The sequence below is a fragment of the Cucumis sativus genome, chromosome 3 (genome assembly GCF_000004075.3).
Source record: "Cucumis sativus cultivar 9930 chromosome 3, Cucumber_9930_V3, whole genome shotgun sequence".
Classification (NCBI taxonomy): domain Eukaryota; kingdom Viridiplantae; phylum Streptophyta; class Magnoliopsida; order Cucurbitales; family Cucurbitaceae; genus Cucumis; species Cucumis sativus.
Genome location: NC_026657.2, coordinates 2,382,261 through 2,395,092, shown reverse-complemented (window position 1 = coordinate 2,395,092; position 12,832 = coordinate 2,382,261). Strand labels below are relative to the sequence as shown.

At 29.0% G+C, this 12,832-nt stretch overlaps 1 long non-coding RNA gene across 1 annotated transcript; it reads left to right on the top strand.

The window, feature by feature from the left end:
- Positions 1-312: 312 nt before the first annotated feature.
- Positions 313-3,365, top strand: LOC116402899. The gene is made up of 6 exons (XR_004215572.1): positions 313-427; positions 640-702; positions 1,455-1,507; positions 2,002-2,155; positions 2,529-2,600; positions 3,061-3,365. It is a non-coding gene; the product is annotated as an uncharacterized LOC116402899 (long non-coding RNA).
- The last annotated feature ends 9,467 nt before the right edge of the window (positions 3,366-12,832 follow it).

The following is a 12,832-nucleotide window of genomic DNA, read 5'->3' as shown; positions in this document are numbered from 1 at the left end:
GTCACACGCTGCCTCTCTTATCGGCAAACGCCTGTTTCTTCCTTCTCTACCTCTCATCCTTTTTGCTGCAACCTCGTCGGCACCCACTATTGTGCAAACTGTTGGTTTTACAACAAATGATCTGTAAAATCTCACGCACTCTTCTTGAAGAAAGCAAAGATAAATGCTTTGTAAGATATATTGCCAAGAGGGAGAGATAATTAAATGGAACTTCTTACCTTTATTCAATTTGATGGAGTGATATTTATAGTCTTAAAAGAAAGCAAAAATTAGTAACCCACTAACTTACTGCTTGCTGAAACTTTGGACATGATTAAAAACAAATAACCAAAAACAATAAATAGAAAAATAACTTAATTCTTCCACCTATTTAGAAAGATCATGGCAAATTAATAGCCCACACAAACTTCCTTTACTCATCTCGAAGGTGCACACTTTATCTTGGCAATCCCTCCCTCCATCAGTTGTTCGTTTCTGAGTTTCCTGGGATTAGTCTGATTTCCTTATTCATTTTCTTTTTCCAATTATATCAATTTCTATATAGGGTCAAAGTTAATCTAAAATCCTATCAAATCTGTCCTATTTTGAAGATACACTAGTTAGTTCCTTATCTCAGTTTTTTTTTCCAAAAAAATGCAGTAGTTCGCCCCTGGCCGGTGTCATCGGTGAGATCGCGTCGCCGCTCATTTTTAAGATCCTCAGGTTTTGATTTTTAAGTGTTTCTTGTTAGTTGGTTTATGTTGGCTTATTGCTTGATTTTCTCAACCCATGTAGAGAAATCAAGAATACATATATCTTTTATAATTTCCTCCTCAACCAGTCTAAATTAAACATGAAGATAAGAACGTATGCATCACAGATTAGAAAAAAGAAATATTGAATCCATATATAAAAATGAAGAAAAACATATGACTCTTATCATAATCCATAAAGAAAAAGAAGTTTAAGATGAACAAAGGATAAAAGAAAACTCACACGTATTTTGTTTAGCTATTAAAAATTTGAAATGATCGAGATTACTGTAATCGGTTAAAAACACAATCAGCACAAAGACAAGCAAAATTGAAAGCTATCATTGAGTGTGAATTTGTTTGAGTGGTGTTGAGTTTGCTTGAATTTAGAAGAAAATGAATGCAGATGATTTTTTTTAATCATTGATTATGTGTTTTCAAAATTTTTATGCTGGATTTTTTCTGTCTTTTGCTTGTGGTACTGTCTCATGTATTTTTTGGAAGAGTATTGTTTCGAGTCGTTCACTTGTATTGAGAGTGAATGTCAATAAAAGAAAATCTGCACAAAGACCTGGTCTTTTGAAACTTAAAGATGGTGAAAATTAAAGGAGCAAAACTAAGCGGGTTCTATTTATAATTTTGAAAGTCAAACACATCTGTTTAGTTTTATGCTGCATCTGGGGCACACTTAGTTTTTCTCTAAAATGTTTTTGTTTCTTGTAGAGAGTAAAAGCAAGACGGTTAGTTTAAAGAAGAGGTACAAGATCATTAGAAAGGTACGTTTTCAAATTTACTTTACAGACTGAATTTTTAAGTTGTTAGGGATGATTAAGTAAACATTAAAATGCAATTTCAAGACACTTCCATCTGTTTAAAAATTGTTCTTTAAAGTATCTTGTTGAAGAAATTTTTTGCGGTAAAGAAATTGTTTTTTTTCTAAAGAATAAAATTGTTACTAATATAGTCTCATGAAATTTGAATGGTTAACTGAATCCACATTATTGTTTGGAAGATTTATTTAACAGCTTTTCTATTATCGTGAATGTACTCAAAACTAATAATAATCGTGGGTTTAATTTTTAGACTCTTCTTGAATATTGATCCCACGCTATTTCAAAAAAAAATTCATGTTACAATTATAAGAATCTAGCTTTCTGGGAATGATGTGATATTTGATTAGGTTCATAGTAGTTGTTCTTATAGTAATTTATGCATTAACGCAATCAGTGGTGGCTCCCATTTTGGAAGAATTAAAATTTCACTTTTGCAGATTATAGCGCAATTAAAGGGTGATGGTGGATTGATTGTAGCAGTTGAACAAGTTTTATTTTGGATCTATAGTTCAGCAGAGCTTCCATTGATCTTGCTACTATAAACTTCAATACCCAACAGTAATAAAGTGAAAATTTTACTGTCTTTTTCAAGTTAAGTTTGTTTGCTATTTTATTTTATTGCAATTGGTTGGATGAATCTATTTTCGATGTATGATAAGTTGTAACTATACTAATCAATCCAATGCAAAAGAATTTGCAAATACAACACAATTTAGATCTAGCTCTTAAAATCTATTAGTAATAGACCCTATGATAAAAGAGTTTTGTAGTGTTCTTTGATTGAGTTATGTAGTGTTCCTTGGAAGCTATTGAGTTATGTAATGTTCCTTGATTACTTTGTTGATCTTAATCATCTTTTCTTTTGTTAGGTTTGATTTTTATTGTGATCTACTAGCTTTTAGTTATGAACTAAAGCTTGGTTTGATGTGCTGTAATTTAATGGACTTTGTATTTGAAAATGTAGAGATGAAAAAGATGGAGATGCAAGGATGAGCAATTCAAAGAAGTTAATTGACTTTGTACTTGGCTGGAACTGGTGAGAATCTTAGATGCACTTGTTTTTTTTTTTTCTTAATGAAAACTGTTAGCACTTAAAAAAACAAAAACTTGATTTCATCTTCGCCTTGCATGAAATTTTTGTTTTGTTTATTAAGAAATGGTTAGAAGTACATATTCATTGTAATTCTATAGTCCATGGAGCAAATGGTGGCCTCTATCAACAGAATTTTGCAGACTCTAGATTTAATCTTTCTGAGTTGTAAAGTATATTTTGGTCTTGGAAAGATAATGGTCGTCATCACTTGGGTCTTTAAATAGCTAACTCTAATTGTAAGTTTCACATTCGTGGTTTTTGTTGTGTTACTTGTTAGTTGGGTGCATTTTAATGGAATGCACAACAATAGGCAGTCAGGTGAAATTTTGCATTATGAAATGAATTGCTGGTGTGAGATTGACATGTGTTTACTGATTTAATGCTATGTTTATGAAAAATGTAGGGAGAGTAAGAGAGGTTTTGGCGATCTCTAACACTATGATGACGACTTGACGATTGATTTGCTAGTTTAATCCTCACACATGGATTTTTTCATTTAGATGAAGTGATTTTGTAGACAGCTAGATGATCGTTGAAGGTTGAAGACTGAAAAGGCGTTCAAGATTTCTTATTTAAGTCTTGTATTAGGATCTTGTTTCATGTACTCTTGTAAAATATATACATAAACACAATATTAAGATATCATTTTGTGTATACACATGTGAAAGACAAATATTATAGTTTCTAAATAAATATTAATTTTATTGATTTGTTGGCGTGAGAAAAAAAATATTTATTTATACGAACCAATGTCGATTTATAAAAAATTGACAACAATGCAACAATTAAATAATAAAAAAATTTGTAAAAATGGACTAAAAACCAAGGCTTTAATGTCGTTTTTAAACCGACATTGTTGACCTCTTTAATGTCGGTTTTAAAGCCAACTGACACTAAAGATCTTCAATAACATCATAAAAAATGTCGGTTTAAAAACGACATTAATGACCATTAATGTCGTTTAGAAACAACATTAATGAAGCCTTTGATGTCATTTTTAAGCCAACATCAAAGAAAAATAACATTAGACCTTTAATAACGCTAGAATAGATGTCGGTTGCCAACCAACATTAAAGGCCATTAATGTCGGTTTTAAACTGACATTAAAAGGAAAATTTCTTGCAGTGAAAAATCAACTGTAATGAGGGGTATTATATGTATGAAGATGTTTTAGGTGTGTATCAAAAGGTATCGAATTTATCAAAAAGTATCAGGTGTATCAAGTATATCTATGAAATGTATCAGGTGTATCAAGGGGTATTAGATGTATTAGGTGTATGAGACGGGTGTATCAAATGTATATCAGTAACAAGGGCATTTGTAACATTTTAACTCTTGATATGTGAGCTGAGCTTTGCTTTTGTCATTTTTGCAAATAATAAAATATTTGTGCTATTTACTCCATGGTTATAACTTGTTTTGCCATTTTGCATGTGTACCTTCTTTTAACTAACCAATTCCTTTTCAATAAATGGCTTGTTTTAAAATTTCATAAATTTCAATATGAATTATCTTAATTCAATAATTATATTTTAACTTCAAACCTTGAGATAACTCCCAAATAACTTAAAATAATTAACAAAAAATCTTCTTCAAATATTTGAGACGTTACGTTTCATTTTCAATTATATTTCAATATACAATTATCAATTTTCATTTTAAATAAATCTTATTTCTTCCCTTTTCTTATTTATCGAATCAGATCAATTTCTGTCCATAATCAATATTTATCTTTTTCCAAAATAATCAACTATCTTTCACAATAATTAATTTTCCATAGATAAAACTATCTTTACTCCTTTCCATAATAATTATATATATATAACCACATATACATATAATTACCAAACCTCTAACAAAATTTTCACTCTTCAATTTCATTAAATAAACACCCAAATTATTTAATTAACTTCAATCTCAACAAAAAAGAAAAAAAATCTATTTTACTCATTAATTAAATATTTAATAAATAAATATTTAATTAATTCTAATTCCATAAAACCATACATTCTAAATCAAATATGTTAAAATTATAGTTGAAAGTATTCGATGTAATTAAATAAAATTAAGATAATTAAATTCAATATTACCTTAATTTTTTTTTGATAGGTTACATATATTAATTTGAAGTTGGATGTTGTGTGAATTGATGGATCATTTCTTTGTTTTCAAGTTATATTCTTGTTACCCATCCTAGTACTGATGATCTGAGGGACCCGATGAAGTACATCTACAATTTCTATGCTGAATATGTAGTGAAAGTTTCCCTTTACAGTTCAGGAACTCCAATAATCAGGTAAACTATTACCTTTGGTTGATGCATATGTCCTATATACCAAACGTACTGATTTAACTCAAAGATAAACCCACTTTGAAATCTTGTTGAATCAAGAAGTCAACTGTTTTGTGGTGTTTGTGGGGCAGTTTTTGTGCTACGTTGGGCTTTAAACACTTATATAAAATATATATATCTTTGATCAAAGGATTTTTTGCTTTAAAAAGAAAAAAATCTTCCGAGGCACAAAATTAGGCATTGGAAGATGGTGTTGGAAGATGTCTAGGATCTCCCGACGCCTAATTTTGTGCTCCTTGTAGTGCCTAGTTTGGGTTTAAATGGATTTTTCCTATTCTATGCATTTGATCATACATTTATTGTAATTACCAAATTTTTAGATCGATTACACTTTGGCCAATTTAATTGAAAAAGCCAATTGAATTGGCGTAAGCAACTAATTGAAACTAATAGTGTTTGGTTTTATCATTTGGCCAAATTATAATTTTAACATGCATGTAACACTATAAACTATAATCTTTACTCGAAAAGGTTACAAACTAAGTTAGTACCTCTCAATATGGTTTAGTATTACTTTTACTTCCCCCACTATTAATTTCTCTCTCATTTAATTGAAAGTGGTACCCAAGCTATACTGATTAAAATAATATGTACTCTTTGCCTAACTTAGGAAACTCCTTTTTTTTAGAATACTAAATACTCAACTATGTGATTAATGTTCAAACATTTGACTCCCCTAAAACAGCCATTAATGGGTTTAATTAAGTACTAGCTACTGTCACATTTCAACCATTCAAAAATCACCCTTAATTATTAGCAATTAAGGGGGTGTTTGGTAACAAGATACAATATTACACTTGTTAATTACTATAATAACCTTCCAATGTTCTTAGTCTTAATTATTTCAAAACAATTCCAAAATAGTGAATCAATAGGTTTTGTATTTTAAATTAAAAAGTACATATCTATTTTTTAAAATTCAAAACCAATCCCATATGACAAAATATAAAATGAAAATTAAACACAAGACTAGACATTTTAAAATTTGGAGGAATGACAAATTAACTAACCTAGTCCAATTGATACAGATGGATGACCAAAATGTCCTCATAGTTAAAAATAACGTAGAACTACATTTGATTACCGTCTGATTGCTATTTGGTGTCTTTTTTTATATATTTAATTATTAATTAGTTTCTAACGAATAATCTCATTACCTTTCAGCTTTTTCAAGTACTAGTTAGTAACATATACATTGCACATAAAATTTGTCATTTTATTTTAGTATATAAAAATAGTGGAATTTGTATAAATAGCATAATATAAATTTGTATTCAAATATTATTGAATCTCATATTGTATAATTAGGATAGTTGTGTGATCCCATGTTATCTGAACATATATAATTTCTATCAACATCAAAGTAACATGAAAGTAAGCACACAAAAGATAATTTTAGATACCAAACTTTTCTGGTATACATTCTATAACTAACTATTAAATGATTTTATTATTTAAATAATTCAAAATATATATATATATATAAAAAAACTAAACTAATCTAACATGATTATTTTAGAAATGTGTAAATTAAAATGTTGTACTATATTTCGCATCTCAAAATGGAATAATTTCATCCTAACAAACTTTGTGTACCAACCAAATTAAAATTTTGATGTGAATTAGAACTCATTTAGTTTAATTGACATTAGAATTTCATTTTCGATATCTTCGTAACTATTCCAGACTCACGATTTCTTACAACCTCATAACACATTTATTCAAATTTGGCACCACTAAATCATTCTTCACTACTCTACACATACAAATAAAGGTGAGTTGAGAAAGAAAAAGAAACAAAGTACGAAATAATAAATATTATTATATAAAAGGAAACATTGACTTTACATCGTTATAGCTCGTTATAGCTAGGAGTTGTATTAAAAAATGTTATTATGAGAGACTTGAAAGATTATAAAACATTGTATTATTGGTGTAAGACCCTTATATAAAATAACTTGAAAATATGTATGAAAGCCAAAAGGATTGATACGAAAGCATATATACATCTCTTTTTAATACAAAATATTGCTCTGCCTTCTTGAAAAAAAAATGAGAAAGAAAGAAAGAACAAAGAAATTAACATAATCAATAAACAAATTAAGATTTTGAAAGAAAAAAAAGAATAGAGAATAGCCCTTTATATAGTTAGAAATTGGAGAGATTGCATAACTCTTTGAAATTCCATTATTAAATATAATTAAAACTTTCTGGATTCTAGTATTTCATCTACTTTTTTTTTAATTAACCTTCTATCTCTTATTTTAATATTATTTAAATGTGCATAACTCTTGAAATGTCGTTATTAATATAATTAAATATAAAATCATTTATTATTTAATTAATAATTAGAATTTTAAATTTAAAAAAAAAAAACTTCATGGATTTCATGTTCTAACCTTTCTACTCTTTTTTCTTTTTTATTGAATAATTAATAATTATTTTTCTTAAGGAATGGAAAAGAAATTGCACTAATTAATTATAAATACAATAAAATGAAATGAAAATATCAATTAATATGAAACTAAAGTTGTAATAAGTAAATTCCACTTTTAAATAGGGCAAAATGGATAGAATAAAGTTTTTTCTTATGGCCACTTTTATATATAATATAGATTATTTAGTTTCTTATTACCATCACATTATCACATTGTCCTATGATTTCCTTCTAGTTTTTGTTCATTCCTAAAAAATTTCTTTATTGCATCATTCGATTACCATTCATTTATATAGTTTACACAACCTCAATCATTTCATTGTCACTATAAAAAAATACCATAGAAAACTTAATCACAACAAAAAAAAAATTGAAATAGTCATTTAATTAATTGTCTTATGATGGTCATCAGGATTACCTTATATTTCTTTGTTTTTCTTTTTTTCAATTTTGGTTAGCTTTATGAGATAGTCATTTCTTGACATTTTGATTGACACTTTCTACTTTTTTTTTTTTCAATTTTAGTTAGCCTTATAAAATAGTCTTTTTGATTAACTTTTACTACTTTTCTTCAATTTTAGCTAGCATCATGAGAAAGTCATTTGATTACTTTCTGATTACTTTTTTTGTCATAGTAATTTTGTTATTGTATTTTGATCCTCATCTAATTAGCTTTTATTCTTAAACACGTCTAATTTCTATTTGATATATATTGATTGTGTTACTTAATTGGTATCATACATGTATTTGTGATGAATTTCACATCTCAAACCATATATATATATATGAGAAATCACATCATATGACAACAAAAATTAGAAAAAACAACTATGTAAAAGTCAATAAATAAGTCCAACTATTCTACCAAAAATGTAATTAATCTCAATCTGATTAACTATCTTATGTTACTACTGTCATTTCTATATGATTGAGTTTTTAAACGTGAAAGGCATTTAAATGAAAACCAATAACATGGTCATCTTCATAATTTTTAGTTATTCTTTGTGCTTAACATAAAAACATCTTTTTTATGCATAGTGTAACTCCACCTCATAAATTTATTAAGTTTAGTTTAAAAATTATAAAAGAAAAAGAAGCAAAAACAAAACCCATCTCTTATTATGCATGCATCAAAAGGAGGGAGATTCACCCTAGTTAGTTCCACTCCATCTAGCCATTCCATTTACCAATTATCAATTTTTAAAGCCCCGATATATGTTAATTTGCAAGAAGATTGAAAAGCTTTGGAGGGAATTTCTTTGAAATAGGAACCATGATGAAAAAAATCACTTTGCAGGAAACAAGAAGAAATTACACCCGATCATATGGTCCATTGTGACTACTCCTAAGTACATAGGTGGGCTCGAACTTTCTTCCATTGGTGATACAAACTATGCACTATTGAGACAATGGCTGTGGAGATACCACACCGAACCTTCTGCTCTGTGGAAAAAGTTTATTGGCGCAAAATATAATCGAGATCCATGTAAAAACTTCCCTATTTCGAGTAAATTCAGTAGTATGAACGCCCCATGGCGGTCCATCATAAAAAAAGGTGTTGATTGGTTTAATTCTCAAATTGATTGAAAAATAAACAATGAGAAATCCTTAACTTTCTCACATAGCATGTGGAGTGATAAAAGTCCACGCAAAATTACTACTTCTAGACTTTTTGCTTTATTCCAATTACAAAATACTTCCATTAAAGAAGTGTGAGAATGACAACATTGAGGATTGGGACCTAGCCAAGGAGACTACTTTATGAGAGAGAACACATTCTATGGAACTCCATTAAAGTCTCCCTCACAACCTTTAATGATAACTGAGGTTTGGATATTCCACTTTGGAAGATTAATGGCAACGGTAAATACACGAGGACCTCAGTTAAATTTTCTTCAAATGCCTCTAGTATTGATCATCACGAGTCTTTACTTTACAAATCTTTGTGGAAGGCCAATATTCACAAAATGTGCAAGTTCTTCTTATGGACTCTCCTTCACAATGGTATTTTCACATGTGATATTCTTCAAGGAAGTAAAAAAAGTAACGAGACCTATGATCATTTTTTCATCTACTGCAACTTTGCTCAGTCCATATGGAGAAAGATTGAAGCTTTATATTGGCTTGAAAAATAATAGTCTTAGCTGTTCGTAGCCTCTGCAATTCTCTTTGCTCTATAAATCAAAAAAACCAAAAAGGTATCATGCATATATTTCAACATGGGTGTGGCCACTTTATAGACAATTTGGTCGGAGAAAAATAACAAAATTTTCAAAAACAGCTTTGCTAGCATGCACTATCAACACTTGGGAGAATATATGCAGTCTCATTGAACTTTGGTCGTCCATAAACAAGATATTTTCAAACTACTCTCCAACTGTAATCGCTCTAAACTATAGTGCTTTCACTTGACTTGACTTTTTTGTTCGTTGTTATTTTTTTGGGCTTAACTCTAGCTCTGTTCCTTGCACTTCAATGGATGCATATATTTGATAGGAGATGATGAGGGTGCTAAAAGGATACCCACCTAGTAGCGATGCTTCTGTGCACTTTAATGATCCAAGTTGTGTATCTTTTTTAAAAAAACTCTTATTATGCATGTTGCAACTCCACCCTACATCTCTTTCATGCTACAGAAATATTTTTTACCTTACAAAAAAATGCTTCGCTAGCTTGTTACCTCCATCCTTCACCACTTGTAGTTGACCATTTGACCACTAATCTCTCTCCTCATTTTTCTCTTTCGATTTCTATTTAGGAATGTGATTTACGATTTTTTTAAAGTGAAATCGAAGGAAAGAGGAAAGTGAAACAAACAAATTAAATGAAAATCGAATTGGAATGCTTGATTTAGATTTTTTTCCAACTTAAGAAAGCTTGATTTTTGCAACACGTTGTGAAAAGAGAAAAAGAAGAAAGGGATGAGGACGCCTGCAAAAAGGAAAAGAAATGAGGTAGTTTTAGAATTTAAAAGAATAAATTAACATGATTAAACATGACCTCAATTTTATTGAATCTGTTTTTTGCTATATTTGCCATATATATATATAAAGTGACAAAGGCTAAATTTTATTAAAAGAATTTGCTACCTATTGCAAATCCCCTAATTAAAAACAACGCAGTTAAAATAATCATAACTAATTAGGAGTGAGATAAAATAACAAAAGACCTAAATAAAAATAAAGTTATTTTGAGACATTATTTCTAAAAATATACCTTAAAAGCTGTGTGTATCCAATTGATGCAATTATTCAAAATCAAAACCATAATATCAATCAAGAAAAGGAAGGGGAGAACACAATTAGATGCCAATTAAATAAAATAAAAAAATGGGAGAGAGTACTTTAACCGTTTTAAAGCACAAAATTATATTGGTAGTGTAGGGTTAGGAAGTTGAATATTAACACATTATTTAATTTTGATATATAGTTGAATTTTGAAAGCATATCCAAGTTGGGTTTATAATTAAAACTCATATCCTAATTACCATAATTTAACCATCCACATTTCTTCCTATAAAAACCCTTCCATCACAACACTTTATTCTCCATCCCTACTTCATAAACAAAAACCATTTCACTCCAAACAGTTTCACTTTTCTTCTTCTCTTCAAAAAAAAAAAAAAAAGAAAAGAAAAATGTCTTCCTCCGACAAATCCTTTTCACTTGCTCTCTTCTTCTGTCTCAACCTAATTCTCTTCTCTTCTCTTGCCATTGCTCAACCAATTGTACCAGAGTCGAGCCCGACCACCAATTGCTCCGGCAATGTAAGTGCGTGTGCAAGTGTAATTGGTTTTATTACTGTATCCGCTGGCTCTCAGGAACCCGTACGTCCATGTTGTGATTTGATTCAAGGGCTAGTAGCTACTAATGCTAAGATTTGTTTAAACTTGGCCCTAGATCTTGCAGTAGATATTAATCCAATCTCTGTCAACACATCCGTTGAGGCCATGCTCGATATATTGGTTAACACATGCAATAATTGAACTCTAATCGTCTAATTCAGTCTGTACAACTTCAAAATGAGAGAATAAAATAAGAAGTTGTAATACTTTATTTTATGTCTGCACCTATGTTTTTTAAGTTCCATAAGTTTGAAGCCGAAGTTTGGAGGTTAGGATTGAAAGACCGTCAACCCTAGAGTTGAAGGTACATAGATATGCATATATCTTAACCATTACACTATACTCTTCTTCATCTTTTATTTTCATGTAATTTGGCAAGCTATTATGAAATTAAACTAATGTTGTCATACGTGTTTACTTATATTTATCAATATATAAAAACATGTTGTTTATCTAACATACTGATACAATACTTTAATTTTAATTGGTGTTAGATATATTATTGATACAGTTATGTCTTACGTACTTTAGGTATATTTGTGTTGATTGTGATCAATACTCTTATATCTTATATATATGATATATACTATCGAAAACACCTGTAGACTATTTAAAATTATTCTTCACTGATATCTAACAGTATGATAGTTTGTTGACGGACTAGATATTTAATATGTTTATTAATTGATATATCTCATAACTGTATTAAATTAACTAATACTTTTGTACTAATGTTTATTCATTGATATTTGATAGATTAAAATTTTGATATATATTGTTGATGATGTACTACAGAAAGATTAATTGGTTTTGAGCGTGTTGGTAGGATTAGTATACCCAAATTAACACCTTTTTTTTTTAATACAATTGTAATCTCTATTGTTAACGAATTTGACTAATTGGTAGACTAGCTAGTGCATATATATTTAGTATAACAACATATAGTTATTTGAGTTTTCTGTTTTTAGTAAAATTAATGTTAATTTGGTATATCGGTGTGATTAGTAGTCGTAGCTTATACATTTCTACAATTTATCTTTTTTAAATTAAAATATCAATTTATAGAATAACATAAATCAACTATATATAAAATTAAGTATAGAGAGAACTGAGAAGAAAATTAAATAGGGAAGAAGATTAAAAACTAAAAACAGGAGCATGAAGTTTCTTCAAACTTTATGAATCAAAATGGCTAATAATTATATCTATTAGTCATAGTCCAACCCCATAACAACTGATTTTCAAGGTAATTTTATTACCAATAGATTTGAGATAAAAGGTAGTGAGCCTTCAAATAGGAGTAGTTTGTTCTATCCACAAGGGGTAGTTTCTAACACTAATGCCTATCTTATTTTCTGCTTCATTTGAGATCATTTCTCGATTTTACATGTTTATTTGATCATTTTCATAACTTTTGACCACCCAAAGAGTGGAACCCGGGTGTTATTGACAAATGGAAGCTAAAACGGTAAAAAATTACAAAGTTTAATTGCATCAATCCAAAAAGATCAAAAGGCCAAATTACCATTAGAGCATAGTTG